The sequence below is a fragment of the Ambystoma mexicanum genome, chromosome 2q, assembly GCF_040938575.1.
Source record: "Ambystoma mexicanum isolate Mex_15411 chromosome 2q, UKY_AmexF1_1, whole genome shotgun sequence".
Lineage (NCBI taxonomy): Eukaryota > Metazoa > Chordata > Amphibia > Caudata > Ambystomatidae > Ambystoma > Ambystoma mexicanum.
Window position 1 is genome coordinate 1,307,692,171 of NC_090924.1, and position 17,081 is coordinate 1,307,709,251.

Genomic DNA, 17,081 nt, shown 5'->3' on the forward strand with positions numbered 1-17,081 from the left:
ATAGAACTTTCTGGCACATGGTGAAGTGGGCAAAGTCCGCAATGCAAAACAAAACAGGCGATGGCTGGAAGGTTTGGAATTAATCCCAACCACTGCCATTGTTCTGGGCAACATCGTTCTTCAGCCTGCCAAGCCATTACAGAAGGGCAAAGACCATATTGAAATCAGGCTTGATCCCACGCAAAAGGGGCAATCCAGCCCGAACTGCTAGGTCACATCCCTTCTTTGCGAGACCACAAGTATCCCCAGACGGGGTGACAATGCATCAGCTCCAAGTTCCAGACAAGTAAACTCCGGAGCAACTGCTCTCACTTCCACACATTGTGCAGTACCTGTAGCAGACATTATTGGCATCACTTTCCTTTTCTGCAAAAAATCTTCAATTTGTTTATGGTTTATTAGACCCAGCCACCACTCTCAAACATACTCAGCAGCCCACTTTGCAATTTGATAGCAGGGCACACCTCTTTCCAGCTCATCTACTACCACCTTTAGTTTTAGACCAATGTGAAGAGGTGGCAAATCTAAAGAATTCTTTGGTAGAGCAGAGCTGTAGTTGAACCAGAGGGCCTGGCTTCACTCAGCGCTAAATATGGCCTGGCATGGCAAAAGACACATACCTGGCTTCCAGCCTTCCCAGACCACAACACAAAACCCTTAGCTGGTACCTAGTATATTCCCCTCACAACATACGGCCCTTACTTTGCACCATGTCTCCCCACCACTATGCATTATATAGATGGATGAGATTATAATTATTTATGGATTAACATTGTAGATTATAAACCAAATGAGTGAGACTTTCCCTACAGATGTTAATATTATTAATAGGGTATTCATCAAGCGCAGACATAGCTTCGGCCAGCAACAGAGTGCTTTACAATCATAGGGGGAAGAAGGAGGTTAGGGAGCATAGAAACAAGGGAGTGGGTATCTAACAGAGGAGGAAGGGAGGACACTAGTCAGCAATGGATCTGCAAATAACCAGGGGACAGAATAATGGGGATCAGATGACCCAGTGGAAGGCAGCATGGGGAGTGGACAGTGTATGGACCTAGCTGTCAGGGAGGAACTAATACTTGGCCTTGAGCTCCTTCCTAAACTGTATAAGTGAGGAAGCAAGTTGGATGTTGATGTGGAGGAGGTTCCATAGTCTTGGGGTATAGACAGGGGAGGCCTATCGTCTGTTTTTTTTCCTTCCTGCAACGGGGGAGTTCACGTCTACAAATGCCTTTACCTCTGGTGGATAGTAGGCCTCTGGAGATGCTAAGTTTCTCAGTTAGGTAGCTTGGGGACTACAGGGTGACAGCCGTGCAGATGATGCAGCAGGAGTTAAACATGTTACGGGCTTGCAGTGGGAGCCAGTACAGTTCGATGAGGGTCGGCATGATGTGGTTGAATTTGCAGCATCCTTTGATGAGTTGTGCGTCAGCATGCAGGACACATCTCAGGGGAGCCACAGTAGTTGCCGGAAGCTCTCCCAAAAGGGCAATGCCACCATCAGGTGTGAGAGGACCAAGGCTTGGGCAGCAGATCTGAAGTTGTTTTCAAGATAAAGGCTTCATTTTACACAGGAGCAAAAGTTGGTACTACGCTGTATGTGTCTTCCTTGCTATGTGCTGTTTGAAGGAGAGGGATCTGTCGTCAAACCCAACGGACTTGGTGGAAGTGGCCAGCTGGGGTGTGAAGCCCTTGAGGTGCATAGCAGAGAGCCAAGTCACTATTTAAAATAACAAACATGTAAGCTGCGGTCTGCGCACTTAATTTGAAAAACACATGTACAATATTTTCAAGTCACCTCACATCAAAATATAGTGACAAGGCTAGAGATAAACATCTCAAGTACCAAAAAATATCCTGCTACTCTTATCAACATCGAGAATAATAAAGTTACTCACCGTAGTGACTACCTTACTTCTTGTCCATAGTCCCTTTTCCTCCATACTTATGGGTCATTCCTCCGTCCTGCGGGACGGGACTGGAGCACTTTGTGAAAAGCATTACATTTTTCAAAAATGTGTCCTTCCTCTCTTTTTACGCAGGGTACCGCACGCGGCCGTAACCCTGCCCTCCTTAGCTCCGCCCAGCGCATGGCCAATCAGTTCTTTTCTATCGCCAGATCTGAGACCTTTAAGCAATAACAGAGGAAACTTATTAGAGGGGACAGCGGGCGGGCATATGGAGGAAAGGGGACTAGGAGTAAGGTAGTCACTACAGTGAGTAACTTTATTATACTCCTACGTCCCGTCCCCTTGTCTCCATAGCTATGGGAGATTCCCAAGCACTCCTCACAGGAAATACAGGTTCATGGAAACTCCTTACTGGAACAGGTTTTTAAGCACAGCTTGACCGAACTGAGCATCAGCCCTGGAGCTCGGTCCAGACAATAATGTTTACAAAAAGCCAATGGGGAGGCCCACGTAGCCGCTTTCACAATGGTCTCCCAGGGGACATACTTTTGGAAGGCAACGGCAGCCATCTTGCCCCACACAAGATGAGCATGAATCCCACTTGGGGCCTGGAGATGCTGAATGGTATACGCCTCAGAAATACAGGCCGCAATCCATCGGGAGATGGTTTCTTTCGAATCTGGTTTACCTTGCGGATTACGGAAAGTCACAAAAAGCTGTGAAGAGTTCCTGACCTCAGATGTTCTGTCGAGATAGAACTTAAGGGCTCTTCTAACGTCCAGGCAGTGCAGCACCCTTTCAGCCTCAGAGGCCGGGTCTGGAAAGAAGACAGGCAAGGAAATTGACTGAATCAGATGGAAATCCGTAACCACCTTTGGAAGAAAGGAAGGATTCGTCCATAGGACAACCTTATCCTTATGAAAAACAAGCAAAGGATGCTCTACCGACAAGGCCGGGAACTCGCTCACACACCTTGCCAAAGTCACAGCAATCAAAAAGGACACTTTCCATGAAAGGTACTTGAAATCAACAGTAGCCATGGGCTCAAAAGGCTTATGACACAAGGCCGTAAGGACCACATTCAAATCCCACCTGGGGTGCGGGTTGCGAACAGGAGGGTAAAGATGCATGAGGCCCGCAAAGTGTCTTTTAATGACTGGATTAGACAGTGAAAACGAGCACTGGTCAGTGGACAAATAAGCGGCAACAGCTGATAAATAAGTCCTGCAGGACAAGACATGAATGCCGAACTCTGCCAGATGTGCGACAAAAGACAGGACCATGTCGATAGTAGCCTCCCTGGGGTCCAGCTGCGTAGCCAAACACCAGTGGCAGAACCATAGCCATGTACTTCTATATTGAGATCTTGTCAAGGGTTTCCTGGCCGCCTGAATAATGCGCATGTTATCCGCGGACAAATTGAAATGCTCTAAAGGTCTGAACTCAGGCACCAGGCCGCCAAGCTGAACGATTGTGGGGAGGGGTGCCACTGCTGCTGATCGCTCTGGTGAAGAAGATCGGGGACCAGCGGAAGCTTGAGCGGCGGGCACACCGATAGATGCTAAAGCTCCGAAAACCAAAACCTGGCCGGCCACCAAGGGGCTATGAACAGCAGGGAGCAATTCACTGTGTTCCTTAGCTTGCAAAGCGTCTGATGGATCGGAGGAAGAGGCGGGAAAGCGTAGACCCTGATGTTGTGACATGGAATTTCGAGAGCATCCCCCAGTAAAGAGGCTCTGAGCCCATTCCTGGAGGCATACAGGGGAAACTTCCTGTTTATAGAAGTCGCAAAGAGGTCCACTTCTGCAGTGCCCCCCAACAGAGAAAAATATCTGAGAGGATCTCCGTGTTCAGTTCCCACTCGTAGCTGACAATTGAATGTCGGCTGAGGGCATCCGCAGTGACATTCAGCTGGCCTGGGATGTGAACTGCTACCAGCCAGATACCATGCTGAATGGCCCATTCCCAAATATGAATGGCAAGATCCACAAGAGGAGGAGACCTGGTACCCCCCTGCTTTTTGATATAGAACATGGACATGCATTGTCTGTGCGGACACGGACCACCTTGTTGACAATGCCTGGTTTGAACAATTTCAGGTTCAGGAATATCGCCAGGAGCTCCAGATAATTTATATGAAGACGTCTGTCCTGTGGCGACCAAAGATCAGAAACCTGAAGATGATCCAATGTCGCACTCCAACCCAGAAGGGAGGAATCCGTTGTGACAGTCGACAGTGGGCAGGGGTCTTGAAAAGGAGCACCCACCAACAGATTGCTGAGAGACGACCACCACAGGAGGGCTGCCCTCATGAAAGGTGGAACCAATATCATTTTGGAATCTGGATCCACTGCTTGAAGCCATGAGCTCCGAAGAGCCATCTGCGTCCGCCTCATCTTGAGACAAGCAAGAGGAAGAGCCAGCAAGCACAAAGCCATGAGGCCCAGAAGCCTCTGGAACCACCACGCTGAGATGCTCTCTGACTGCATAAATGCTAGACACGTGGCCAACAGATCCGCCATTCTGTACCCAGTCAGGTACACTCTGCAATCGATCGTGTTCCACCAAAAACCCAGGAAAATCAAGTCCTGAGAGACCGTCATGGAGGATTTCCGCCAGTTCACGGACATCCCAAGGTGGAACAGGAGCTGTAAGAGAGACTGAAGGTTGCTCAAGGCTTTTAGTGGACCAGGACTGCGCAGCAGCCAATCGTCCAAATACGGATACACATGGATACCCTGTAGCCAAAGATAAGCTGCGATGACCGACATCTTCGTAAAGACACGCGGTGCCGAGCTGAGACCAAACTGGAGCACACGAAACTGGAAATGCTCCTCCCCCATGGAAAACCGTAGGTATTTCCGATGCTGGCTCCAAATGAGGATATACATATAAGCATCCTGAAGGTCCAGCACGCTGAGCCAGTCGCCCTTCTGTAGAGAGGACTTTATCTGACAGGGGGGTGATCATCATTAAATTTCTCTTGGGGGAGAGAAAGTTTGAACTGGGAAAGGTCTAGGATGGTGCGCAGGCCAGCCCTGTTGGGTTTGGGCACCGTAAACAGACGGGAGTAGAAGCCCTCCCCACGCTCCCCTAGGGGAACGGGTTCCACCGCCTTGAGATCCAGAAGCTTCTGGACTTCCGCTCTGAGTGAGGGCACCCCCGACTGCTGGAAGGGAGGATTTATGGGTGGGGTAAGGGAAAGGGGCAAGTGGAAGCCCGCCAGAGTAACGGACAAGACCCACCGGTCCTCGGTGATGGTCTGCCACACCTCCTAGTGAGAAAGAATGCGCCCTCCCACCGGGATCTCTGAAAACCCTCATTTAGCGGGTTTCTCAGTGGCGAGACCCCCTGATCCTGAGGAGGAGGCAGAGGACAGAGAAAAACAAGCCTTGCTGCTGACGCTGACGGGAGTTTCCAGCTGGAGGATTGACTCTACATGTCTTTCGATTCAGAAACCCCCAAAAACCAGGAGGAGGACCAGGCTGCAAGGGTGTTCTCTGAGCCGTGAAAGGTGGTTTCACCAGAACGGACATGGACTTGGCTGTTTGAGTTCTGTCCTTAGTCTTAGTCAGCTCTACATCCGTTGGCGAATGGAACAGTTCATTGCCGTCAAAAGGCAGGTCCAGAACTTTTTCCTGAACCTCCTTGAAAAACTTTGTGGCATAAAGCCAAGCCTGACGAGAGGTGTCCATGCCAAGCATGAGGCCCCAAGCCGAGGTGTCAACATGATGCGCCGCAGCCTCAAGCATTTCATGCGCCGGGACTCTAGCATCTGACAAGCCACCTTTAAAATCGTCCAGCTTGTCCGCAGGAATGAACTCCTCAAATTCCGACAGACCTTTCCACATTTTCATATTTGCACCCGCTAAAATGAGTTCTGCGTTCGCCTGGTGCAACTGCAGGGCCGAATTAGCAAAGATCTTCCTCCCCAAAGAGTCAAGCAGCCTGTCCTCTTTGGCCAGAACCTGAGCCGCCGCTGTAGACGATGCTTAAAGCTGTCTGGATTGTAGTGTGGCAGCCGCCACCACCATGGAGGAAGGGAGCAGGCAAGATGCTAAGGCTACCTCCTTCGAAGTATGAAGCCTATAACGAGCGTCAATCTTTTTCTTAACATGCAGTCCAGGGTGTGGTTTATCCCAGACTTTGTGGACCTCGGCCAAAGCATCCTTCTGGAAGAACAAGCAGTTACGCTCCTGAGGAGACAAGGTGAACGCCCAGAAAGCACCCATTCTTGCGGAGTGGGTGCCTCAGGTACTGGAACATCCAGAAGAGCCATTATGTCCAGTACCCGGTCATGGAATGCCCCAACAGAGCTGGGCTGGTCATCGCCATCCTAATCCCCTTGTGTGTCATCCAACGCATCCGGATCGACCTGCATCACATCTGGCTTTGCCGAAGTTTTGTCTACTGGAGACAAGGGTGGCAGGGGCAGAAGGGGTGGAGGTGGGCATATTGGTAGAGGTGGAACAGTTGTCGGAATTCAGCACTGGAGGGCAGATTTCCCTAAAGAGACCTTTGAAATACTCCTTCATGGGGTCAGAGTGCATGAGCTTCTGATATTTTCCGAAAAAGGCATCCTCTACCAAAGGCTTAGCCACCGGGGCGGGAGGAGGCCTCTCATGGGAGGTGTAGCTCCAGGGCTGCAAGGGAGAGGCCTGCCAAGAAGGGCCCTCTCCAGCCGGATTAACATACATCAATGGCGCAGACGCAGCAGGAAGCGAGACCGAGTGCAGTAATGGCATCCGAGCGTTCCAGTCAAAAACTGGACGATACGGCGCAGATGGAAATCGATGTTCACCTGAAAAAATGCCCCCAGCACCCAACGCTGATGGCGTAGGTGTAGGGGGAAGATGTAGGGGGCGAAGGCATATGGGCGTTTAGGGGGGAAGTTGTAGGAGGGTAGTTGTAAGGGGGGAAGGTGTAGGGGGAAGGTGTAGGGGGGGAGGTGTAGGGGGAGAGTCCAAAATGGCTGCTGTAGTTTGCGTGGGAACAGGCACCATTTTGTCAGCGCCTGAGGAGAACTGTGTCACATGTGCGAGTGAGGCAGGGGTCTCCACAGATGGGTCAGGGGTCTTGACTTTAGCCTTGACACAAGGAACGTTGGCAGAGCCGGTACTGTGGCCTAGGATATTTCTGAGACATACTATTAGCCAAATTACCCTCTAAAAGAGGAACCTCGGCCACGCCAGTAACAGAGGAATTATGGTCAGCGACCTCACTTTGTGCCCCCTCAACAGAACCGGTATCACCACCAGAGCGGGAATGATGAGGAATCCACCTCACCGACAAGACCTTAACAGGCCTCTCAGTTTTGTTGGTCACCTTAGCCTCAGACAGAGGAACCTCAGACCCGAGTCAAGTAACATCTCTTTCATGCGGGCCTCAAACCTTGATTCGGTACAGAAAGCGTCTTCCGAGGCCTCAGGGCACGCACCGGTGTCTGTCTGGGAAGCTCCAGACAAGGAGACCTCGAAGCAAGCTCTGGTACCCCCAGCCTCAGTATAACTGGGCCGTTGAATAGCCCCCACAGGAGAGGCCTCTGATTGTAATCCGGTGTAGGCAGGCCCATTACAGAGGCCCTCGGAGAAAACTCTTGTACCTTTTTTAGGCCTGAAAGGCACCTCAGGGGAAACCCCGGTGACAGAGCTTTTGAAGCCCCTCCCGGACCGGGAAGACCCCGGGAAGGAGTTCCCCGGTCGGGTGCCCTAAAAACTTAAGAAGTTACTGAGCGTCTCTTCTTCTCGTCGATGAAACTCTAAATATGCGGGGGAGGAACGTGCTGAAACACCACCTCCCACCGATCAAGACGACGTTGAAGTGCCCGGACCGAAAGGGAATCGCAGTAGAAGCACGAGTCCCACCGGTGATCCGGACCCAAACACTCTAAGCAAAGAGGGTGGGGATCTGCCCTAGCGAAGCGTCGCTCGCTATAATAACAAGAAGGAAAATCTAACTGAACCGGCATAGACGGACTACTACGCGACCGCTAAACTGGAGGAGGAGAGAAGGACACTGGAAGAAAAAATCTTCCGAAGATGCAAGTGCAAGGAAAGGACGAGATGTAGGAGTATTGCTTAGGACAGAGAAAACCGGTTTGGGCTTGCATGTCATACTGCTGTGCATGTTTATTTCCATTACAGAAATTAGGGGTCATGGTTATAAAACCTACAGAAGTTGGAAATGTGGACCTTTAATGGGAGTTTTGATAGGCCAGAGCAATGGATAAACTGCTGTGTTTCTGTTGAAAATGTCAAATCAAGGGGAACAGAAAAATGTCATTTTAAAAATGGCAACTGGGAGAATCCAACTTGAATTAAGCGTCAGTTACAGGTTTGAACTCTGGCATTCTGTTCAATTGAATACCCCAGTATATAAACAGAACTTACCTGCCTTGCACTATGAAGAAGTTGGAATTCATTTGAAGCTCGGCAATGGGAATAGACACGGGCCTGCAAATAGGTCACTAATAGGCCAAAATTGCAATTAATACAAAGGCAGCATTTGTATGGGCCGCATCTGTGTAGGGTGGGCTTAAGATAATGAACAACTAATGGGAGTTCAGCTTGACCAGCAGATCTGTGTTGACTAATCTGAGAAGTCCATCCTGAGGCCTATCTTGAGTAAAGGAACTTGATACCTGAAAAAATTAAGTGTTATCTGAAAATCTACCAAACCCGTGAACTGGTGCAAGGGGAGGCAGGACCAAAATAAACCCTGAGGACTTCCAAGACATTACTAAATCCAGGCCCCCCACATCATACAAAGGTTGCTGCTCTGCAATAACAGTAGGGACACCAGATACCAGGCAAAACAAATAAATACAAAGATGCTAGATAATCTTTTTTGTTAAAAAATGGCTGCACTTAATTCATATTTCTGGTGATCTCTCCCAGACGGAATGTCACAGCAAAATAATTATTTCAGTAAAGCGTTCAGCTTGAGATGTTCTATTTGGTGATGTAAAGGCAATTTTTCTAATGTGACTTCATTTTGTCAATTAGACAAATGTGTATTTTGAGGTGCCATACACCAGTGAATTATATATCATAGCATCCGCAGAGATGAGCCAGTCACTTTGGTTTGTGAAAATAATTTGAATATAAATATAGGAGTGTGTTAAATTGACAAATCTGTAACTTAGTAATCATTTGTGACATATTGATGAACATTGCGTTGTTTGATTTGCACCAGAGAGAGAAAACTGGTGAGACGATTAATAAAGTGGTTTTATGTGTGGAATTTACTATTTCAGAAGGTTATACTATTTAATGCAAGAAATCCCTGAAATAACATTACATTAAATGTGAGGGATACTGGGTGTAAGTTACTGTCATCAGACAGCCCCTTCATTAATATGCCCAATGACTATGTAGGGGTAGGTCTACTGTGGTGTAACTCTTGGGAGACGGTCTGATCACGTTCATTCACCAATTAGATTGGGTAAAATATACACCCCTCAAAAAAGGTGGGGTTATTGTTGTATAAAAGATTCAACACTCATGGGAACACACTGAAAAGCTCACTCATTGACTGAAGGAAAGGAAGAGCAAGAATTGTTAAGAAGGATAAGGAACCGATTGCTCTCCTTTGGGATTATTACTAGCACCCTGAAGGTGAGGCATAGTAGGCATTAAAGTCCCAGGCCTTCTTCAGTGGAAGAAACAGCAGACAGCCTGTGTAGGAATCCCATCTTGCCGAGTGTTGCCCACCTGTTCCTAGAGGGGGAGAATTGAATCATTCCTTAAGAGGGCGCCCATCTGTCTGTGATAAAGAGCTAAAAGAAATTAATACGCGAGTATGATCTAAAGGGGAAATAATCCTGAGGGGAGTGATACTATGAAGGGACGGTCATACAAGAATACTATAAAATGAACATCATCCCCCACACCCCACTCCATCGGGGCTCCTGGCACCTCTGCTCCTTCTCAGCATCCTATCTGGCATTGTGAGGGCTGGGTGGCAGGTCAGATGTAGGAATGTACTTGTTCAGCTTCAATATTGAGAAATGTCTCATTTGCAGTCTTTGTAATGACTTCTTATTTGTAATCCTTAGATGCATTTGCAGCCAGTGAGCTATGGTCACATTTTCTCACCCACTTTTAATGTTCCATTGTTGTTTTATGTGGTTGTATTACAGTTTTAGTTTTCAATGGCACCCACAGGACCTAGCTCACTCAGGAGCCACTGTGGATGGAGGCCGTCGATAATGGGTATAAATGAATGTCATTTACAGATACTGAGTATTTCCAAAAAGACCTATAGGTGTTGTGTTCTTTTCCTATTTCAGATTTGGTATAAATGAACTCCATCTCCAAAGATGAACTGTGAATGCAAGTGTCTCTGCTGTGCTTAATTGATCACTGAAGAAATGTCAAAAGATAAACTGCAAACACCTGTGTCCATGCGTGTAGCCCTTGTTTCCCATCGTGGGTTGAACTGCATGTCAGAACATACTGCAGGAAACATGACAGCAAGTTCATCCGACTCCCCCGACTCACAATCAGAAATATTCAAATATAAAGTGAAGGTTCTTTTTTTTTCTTCAAAAATATTTCATTAGAGTTTGACAAAAATATTACAAGAAAAGGAGATATCTAGAGCCTTTGGTAAAATACACATGGAGCACCGGATTTACAACAACAACAACAAAAAAAAGAAAAAAAGGGGGCTAGACAAAAAGAAACAAGGGGTGAGGGAGAAGCAAATGATAATAGGACAGAAAGAGGAGAGGAGGAACGGAGAAAGAAGGAGGAAAGAAGGGGGAAAGGGAGGGATGCTTAAGGACCTAAAGAATGTCAAACATAATTCATTAAAGACCATCCAAATTGCAAGATACTTGTCCATTCTTTTTATTAATTAAGAACTGGTTTTCTCTCTACTTGATAAAATGGACAGATCTTGTAACCAGCTATCAACCGTTGGGCGAGCATCACTTTTCCAATTCTTCAAAATGAGCTTTTTAGCTAACAAAAGGGCTCTGTAAGCCCAGTAAGAATGATCAGACAAAAGATGGAGACCCAGAGGGAATAACCCTAATACAGTGAAGGTTCTACATGGCCAAATACAGGTGCATGCATGTATGTATATATGTATGTATGTATGTATGTACAGCATATGACAAAGTGCAAACCTAGGGGTAAAGCAACAGAGTACTGTACACAAGGGTAGCTAGGAGGAATGCATGGGTAGAAGAGATAGATAGCATGTGTAGGTGGATCAGGTGAGAGGGAGCTCTTGAGCGACAGAAGTAGACTGGCCCAAACAGAGATTATGGAGGGCCTGACTGATTCCCTTTTGGATACCCTATTCAAAGCGATTGATGTTATTTATAGCCCCTATTAAAAATAGGAAGGTTATAAATCACACCAAAAATTACTCGTGACGAATTCAAGACTCAGAGTAGAGAAAATAAAAACCTTTTCTCAGTGGAGAAGCTCTAAGGTGGAAGAGGATAGGATAATTTACTTGGGAGCGGCCAACAGATTCAAACTTGCAGTCATAGGCGCTAAAAAGGAATCTTATGAAGCACATATCCAGAATGCTCAACATGACTCCAAGGACATTTTTGGCATCCTTAGGGAACTTGAGAAACCAGATACTAAGTATCAGGGTGCCCTTGATAAGGATCGGATGTGGTACACCTAGATTCAAGAAGCAATGGTAAATAAAATAAAGAAAATCAAAGATTTAATTGAACAAGCTATGAATTCATGGCTCACAGATCCTCTTATGGCACCACAGGAAAACACATCCATTCTTTTGCAGCCTATACCCAAGTTCATTTTCCAGAGTATTTCAGAAGAAGAACTTCATACCAGTTTAGGTAAACTTAAGCCGTCCGCCTGTAAAGGGGATCCGTTTCCAGCCACGGCTATTAAGGCCTGTTCTGAGCTTTTGATTAATTCCATTACAAGGACCGTGAATGCTTCATTTAAAGAGAGTAGGGTTCCCATCAGATTGAAGGGTTCCTGGATCACCCCCTTGCTTAAGAAGCCTGATCTAGACCCTAAAATTGCCACCAGTTATCGGCCTACCTCAATCTCTCCCTTCATTGTGAAGATATTGGATAGGATGGCATATGAACAACTTCTTGGCCAAAGATCATGCTATCCTGAATGAAGGTCAGTGGGGTTTTCGTCTAGGTTTCAGCACGTATCAGTGCTGCTAGAATTATGACTAATATAGATAATGGCAAAACAATGCTGCTGATGTCCCTGGACATATCGGCGGCATTTGATTTGGTGGACCACCCCCTCCTACTGGATAGACTGGAGAAGGTAGCACATTTTAGTGACCAAGGTAAGGATTGAATGCAATCTTTTTTAGGGATGAGGACCATGCAGGTCTGTAGTAAGCAAGCAGAAGTGGACCCTGTTTCAGTGAGTTACAGTGCCCTGCAAGGTTCTTCGCTCTCCCCGGTCCTATACAAACATTATACAGTCCCCTTCTTTCACATGTTAGAAGGAAAAAATATCTGTTTTTTCAATCTACTTGGATGATTCAGTGTCTCATTCCCTTAACAGGCATCTATGAGAAGGATGCTTTCGTAGTGTCAGATGTATATGACCTCATAAAGGAGTGGACGGACACGAATGGGACGGCGCTGAATCATGGCAAGACTGAGTTAATGATCATTGTCTCTAGACCTAGACTTGCTAAACTTGAATCAAAGTATAACTCAGACGAAGGAAAATCGACCAGACTGAGCATGTTCACCCAGGTTAGCAGCCTGGTGTCAGCATCGGCCTATTATATCAGGCTGCTGTTGCACATTCGCCCTTTTCTATTCCAAAAAGGCTGCAAAACGTTTGCTCGATCCATTATCTCTGCAAAAATTGATTATTGTTCCTCCCTCCTTATAGGCGTAGGTAACACGGAACTCGCTAGACTCCAGAATAGCACAATTAGAACAATCATGGGTCTACGTAAGTTCGCTCATTTTTCAGAGGCGAGTAGAAAATTGCACTGGCTAACCGTTGTGGAAAGGATAGAGTTTAGGCTGTTTACCATCACCTACACATCTCTCAGAGGATACTTTCCGCTTATATTGCTAAAAGTTGCTCTCCTTCCGTTCAAATGGTGAACGAAATCTGTATATTCCGAAAACAACACTGGTACTGATTATAAGTGGTGCATTTTGGGCAACCACCCTGGCAAAATGGAATGCTCTGCCTTCACACCTGAGATTTTGTCCCACTTTTGAAGTATTTAAGAAAATACTTAAAACACACCTATTCAAATAAGACTGAATGCATAGAGCTCTTAACCTAATCTTCTGTTTTTTTACTATTCCTTGGTGCCCTATGCCTCCGGGCCTTGGCTGCGCTTAATCAATAATCTAATATAATTGACAAGATGTTCTTTGAAGAGCAGGGCTATCAGCTCCTTACTGAAGTGTAGGATGCAGAGGGGTGGCGGGGGGGGGGGCAGTCTGATCTGTGCTGGATAACGTGTTCTGTAGATAGGGTGTGGAGCAGGAAAGTCCTTTGCTTCCAATATGCCGATATTGTGGCCTTCTACGATGCTCTACCCTCCAGAGATAGTGAGTTTCTCAGATCATTGTGTTGGATGGGGCAACTTTATGGCCGATGCAGGATGGCTTGAACATGGTGCATGATTGAAGGGGAAGCCAGGGTACCATCTTGAGGATGGGAGTGATATGGTAGAAATTTCTCAGTCCTGTGATGGGGCATGCTGCATACTGCTGGATGGATTTCTGAGGAGCCAGCGTGGCATCTGGGACTGCTAAGACTAGGTATTTGTCACTGTTTTGGTGGAAGATGCCCAGGTATTAGAAAATGTTATGAAACTCAGGGCACGCAGTACCATACTATTTGGGCCTTTATAGCAAGGAGAGCAGAAAGGAGGCATGTGGACGATATGCTGAGTCCTGCAACAGTTCCTTGGGGGACTTTCCAGTGTTGGAGTTGCAGAACCTGCACTGCAGTGATTTGGCTATGAGCAGTGGCTGCTTGTCACCGTTGATTTCTGTGAAGTTAGTAGTTCTGCAAGCCGTTACCAGGGGTCACAAGAGTCTGTTCATGGCTTGTCAATGGTCATTACACACTATACACTGGCAGAAACAGGTTAACCCTTTTTTGGAGTGGCCCCTTTATCTGTTGTGTTAGCAATACTTGTTCCACAAGTGAGGTAAGAATGTTCCCTGCTTAACAGTTGCTTGAAAAAAAGAGGTGGTGTGGTTTGTGAGAAACCTGAGGGTATTCTCACTACTATTCCCCTAGGATCCTCTACGCAGGCTGCCAGGGAAAGGCCATTGTTTTTGGATCCTTACACTGGGGTGCAGAAGCGAGGGAGGATCACCTGGGTGGAGGATCCTTGGGGATTTGGAATGAGATTTTCTCAGACGAGACACAGTATTCCCCACTTTGGTATTGGGACGAAAAGATGCCTGCAATGTGCTGTGAAGGTCAGGCTCGTCCCCTTAATCATGGTCAGGCAAGGCTAATTGAGAGAGCACACCTGCAACCTTTTAGAGGGTTGTAGGTGTATAAAAGGAGGAGGGAAAAATCAATACAGAGAAAAGCAGCAGGGAGGCCTATGCAGTCAGCAGGAAACCTTGTTGGAAGAGAGGTGAGCCGCTGTAGGGAACTGCTGTGGGACGGTCCGTTGTGTGCAGCATGTCGAGGCGCTAGGGACTGCAAGAAGTTGTCTTAAACATCGTGGCATGGGAGCTGGGGCTCCGTGTAGCAAACTGACAGCTAAGAAGTGAGCCGTGTGGAGAGGCTGCCCTGGTCCCTTTCATTCGTAATGCTTGTTTCCCTGTGTCAAGAAGACAGCACCGAAGCTGCAGTTTGTTTGCCCCCGCACTGCGAGGAAACCTATGAGTTTCTGTTAGATAAAGAAACCCAGCGTGCGAATGACTGAACATTTCCATTGTGGTGAAATACTTTGTATTAGAGTGGTTGCGGCTTTCAGGAGGGTACGTTTCTGAAGGTCTCCGGCCTCCAGCCTCAGATTATTTCCATTGTTGAATGTTAAAAGCCCAATAACTCTTTGTATCAGAGTGGATGCATCTCTTAAAGAAGAACATTTTTGAAAGGCTCAGAGTATTGGGAAGTTCATTTAAAGTGAAACGCATGACTTTTACCTAACGGGCTGAATGAAACCAAACCTTAAGCCAAACCAATACTTACTGAATACCGAATAGAACAAGAACTTTGTAATTAAACAAAACAAACGCATGGGGAATTCAACAGTGAATGGAACTGTGCAAATTAATAAAACCACAGCAGATTGACTTACCAACTGAATATAACTTTCAAGTTAAACCAAGCTACAGCATGTTGGTTTCTGAGTTAGCTAGAAATTACTAATGGTATGAAAATATAGAGAAAAGGGAGTCAAATAAAATCTAGAAGTTAACCCCATTAGATGTAGAAAGGAAATAAAATGGGCCAGTGGAACAAGGAGAACAACTAAGATGCCCACTTGTTTGTGAGACCACTGAAATACAAGTCTTGGGGAAGTGAACCCTGAAACTGGAGGAATTGCCATCGTCTTCTTGAGGACGGAGCCCCAAGGCCCTTTTTCGTGTTTGAGCTGTGTTGCTTGCCACTTGGGAAAAGAACCCTGAGGATTATTTAAAACTGTACCACCTTGAACCTAAGAAAGGTAATTCAGAGACTTTTTGTAGAACGGTTAGGGAAAAGAAAGGAATCTGCGAGCTATATGAAGCACAAAACTTTATGTTGAACTGCGTTTCTTTGGTTGCCGACATCCCAACACATTTTATAGATTTAGTTGTGAGGGCAAGTATAGGTTTTGGACACAGACAGCCTTAAATTGAACTTTTTGACTCAGACTTTCCTTAGTTTCATTTAGGTATGGAAGTCACACCATTGGGCAAGTTAAGCCTTTCTCCATCCTGACATTTAAGTTAATAAAGGGTTTTATTTTTGAACTTTGAATCAGTTCCTTGCCTCATGTTGCCTTCACCGGGAGCAGACGGTTTTGCTGTTCCTCAACCATTAGGACTGTATGTAGAATCCAAGACCACAGGTAAGGAGCAAACTTGGTATGTTAAATAAAATACTAGGAGGTGAATAACACACATATGTTTATTAAGATCTATGTTTAGGGTGAATGAGTGGTTGATACAACTATGGGTGGGCTTCTTTACTAGTCGAGAGAAACTCAGGTTAATACATTTTCCTGACACATAACCTCAAGTGGAAGCAGACCGTATGCCATCTAATCAAATGCACGGATCCTCCAATGGGAAATCATGTTTTGTGATGGACTGGAAGTTGTGGGCCAGGTTACAGAGCGACGCAGAATGAGCTGGGCCTCTCTGATGGGGATGGTGTATAGGACCTGTGAGGAGACGAATGTGGACTTTTGTTTTCGGGGAGTGTGGCGCGTGTTGTACTTTTGGCGAGATTGCGCAAAACGTTTGTATATCACTGTTTCAATGCTCCAACCTCTTATTCCTCCCTACATTACAGGAAGCCCATTTGTTTATCTGTACCACATACCCAGAGAACTTGAATTATTATTTTCGAGAATAATTTGCCGACTCTGCAAGGTCATTTAGCTGAAAGTTATAATTAAGGTGGAGGTAGTTTGCTACTTTTTTACAAAGCTGCATGAAAAGTAGTGTGGGCGAGCCAGATTCACAAATGCACACTGCCTCTTTGTGAACGAAGCCTCACGTTTCATAATAAATGTCTCCAAGTAGGGGGCGTTTATTACATTTAGACACAGTGGATGATTGCAGAGAAAATGGGAAGTGAACGCAAGGACAGGATATGGACGATATTCAAGAAAAGAACATGTAGGATGCTAATTATAAATCTTGTACAGTGAGTACAGCAAAATCATTTTCTTTTTTAAATGTAAAAACAGCTTCATCCTACAAGCTCGACACAGGTCGTTTGCAAGCAAAAAACAATCTTCCACTGTTATTTTTTTGTTATAATTGGGGTGCTATTTGTAGGTGTAGAATTGAGGTGGCCAGTGACTTTATGCCTGGCTACTAGCTTGAAGTTAAAATATTGTGCACATCTAACTTTGACATGAGACATTTTGCTTATGATATATGACCCATTATGCTTTAAATGCTCCTAAATGTAACCTAATGCGCCTTTTTACACATTCCCCAAACAATAATACAAGTGTGATATTTTTGTGTGGCATCAATCGAGCTGG

At 46.1% G+C, this 17,081-nt stretch overlaps 1 protein-coding gene across 1 annotated transcript in view; it reads right to left on the reverse strand.

The window, feature by feature from the left end:
* The window catches only part of GGCT (gamma-glutamylcyclotransferase), a 166,139-nt gene that overhangs the window by 20,229 nt on the left and 128,829 nt on the right, over window positions 1-17,081 (reverse strand). The window lies entirely within an intron of this gene.